The sequence below is a fragment of the Zalophus californianus genome, chromosome 15, assembly GCF_009762305.2.
Source record: "Zalophus californianus isolate mZalCal1 chromosome 15, mZalCal1.pri.v2, whole genome shotgun sequence".
Classification (NCBI taxonomy): domain Eukaryota; kingdom Metazoa; phylum Chordata; class Mammalia; order Carnivora; family Otariidae; genus Zalophus; species Zalophus californianus.
Genome location: NC_045609.1, coordinates 23,103,347 through 23,105,500, shown reverse-complemented (window position 1 = coordinate 23,105,500; position 2,154 = coordinate 23,103,347). Strand labels below are relative to the sequence as shown.

Below are 2,154 nucleotides of genomic sequence, written 5' to 3'. Positions count from 1 at the left end.
TGGTCAGTTTTTGTTGAATTTAATGGGAGTTCTCTGTGTTTCTAAGATTTTGATGCCTGTATCCTTCCCCAGATTAGGAAAGTTTTCTGCTATAATTTGCTCAAATAAACCTTCTGCCCCCTTTTCTCTCTTCATCTTCTGTGACTCCTATGATACAAACGTTATTCTATTTTAATAAGTTGCTGAGTTCCCTAGGTTTGCCTTCATGACCCATTGCCTTTGTGTCCCTCTTCTTTTCAGCTTCATTATTTTTCTTAATTTTATCTTCTATATCACTGATTCATTCCTCTATTTCATCCATCCTCATTTTTATGGCATCCATTTGGGCTTGCATCTTTGTTATAGCATTTTTAATTTTGGCCTGACTAGATTTTAGTTCTTTTATCTCTGCAGTAAGGGATTCTCTAGTGTCTTCTATGCTTTATTCAAGCCCAGCTGGTATTCTTATAATTGTTGTTTTAAAATCTATTTCATACATCCTACTTATACCTGTATTGACTACCGCTCTGGCCATGTTCTTTCTTTTGGGGTGAATTCCTCCATATTGTCATTTTGGAGGAAAAAACAAAAACAAAAAAGCAAAAAGCAAAAGAAAATCAAACAAAATAAAAATTTTTTAAAATAAAATAATAAAATAATAAAATAAAATAAATAAAGGAAGCTAGATCCTAGGTGTGTTTTGGTCTGCTTGTTAGAGAAGCTTGATAGAAAAGAAAAGTAGAAAGAAAGAAAAGAAAAAAAAGTTAAAAATTAAAAAATATATAAAATATATAAAATAAATTTAAATATTGCTCTTTCTGTATCCAAAAAAACCCCAAACACACACAAAACAAAACAAAAACAAACAAACAAAACCCAAAGGACACTAGATCCTGTTTCCCCAAAAAATTATGGAACACTTCATAAATTTGCATGTCATCCTCTTGCAGGGGCCATGCCAATCTTCTCTGTATTGTTCCAATTTTAGTATATGTGCTGCCGAAATGAACACTACTCAAATCTTAATATTTAAATATTACTATCTTAAAATTGACTAGAATAAGTCCCTTAAAAATGTCTGTGTCCTTTTGACATAAATTTTGCCTGATGGCATCATAAGATATTACAGCTTCACCTTGTATTTTCTATGCTCCAGATCTGAATTCAAATTTCCTGAAGGACCTATGATTTCTTTTAGTGAGAATTGGTAGTCGGAAATCAAGACTTGTATGTCAGGAGTATTCATTTTTACTGAGCTGTTATTGCTTCCAGAAGCATTTCAGTGGATAAAACTAGGACATATGTAAATATAAGTATACTTAAATATTGAGTTTATATTGTTATTTAAGATTCAAATTTAATGGTATAGTGCATTCCTTAATTTCTTTGGTCTTGTGCTTATTTTGTTTGTTCTATACTGAAATTCTTTGTTTCTAATTAGCACATTTACTTTATTCTATGATACACATAAACAGTATGGTTTAATATTTTGTGTCAGTTCTTTTTTCTCTTTAGGATATGGTATAAAGATGTATAGTCAGTATACTGGGTCAAAAGTAATTTAAACACTGGCAGAAAACACCACAAACAAAGTAGAGATGAATGATAAACTTGGGGGAAAATGCTTGCAGTTTTCATCATAGGCAAATGGTTAATACCTCAAACAAAAACAGTTACTAGAAGGAGAAAATATAAAAAACAACAAAGGACATGAGAGAGATATAAACAGTTCACCTATAAAAGAAATGCAAATGACTCAGTATATGAAAATAGGCTTAGCTTAATCACTGTACATCAAATATAAATTAAAACTGATTAGAGGTACAATATTTGATTTATCCACACTGGCAAAAATCCAAAAATTTCACAATATATTCTCCTAGCAAGGCTGTAGGGATAGAGACAATAATATATATTGTAGGTGATAATGAAAAATAGCATTCTCCATAATTCTTTATGGAGAATAGGCAATATGTAGCAAAATTCTACATATATTTATACTGTCATACAGATAATCCACAATCTCCTTATCTCAAGATCCTTAATTTAATCACCTCTGTAATCACCCTTTTGATGTGTAAGTTTCTGGGAGTTCACAGGCTCTGGAGATTCTGACATAGACATATTGGGGGGGCACTTTCTGTCTACCACACAGGATCATAATACAAGTAGATG

At 31.3% G+C, this 2,154-nt stretch overlaps 1 non-coding gene across 1 annotated transcript; it reads right to left on the bottom strand.

The window, feature by feature from the left end:
* Positions 1-884: 884 nt before the first annotated feature.
* LOC113924031 lies at positions 885-991 on the bottom strand. The gene has a single exon (XR_003520514.1). It is a non-coding gene; the product is annotated as a U6 spliceosomal RNA (small nuclear RNA).
* Positions 992-2,154: the final 1,163 nt, after the last annotated feature.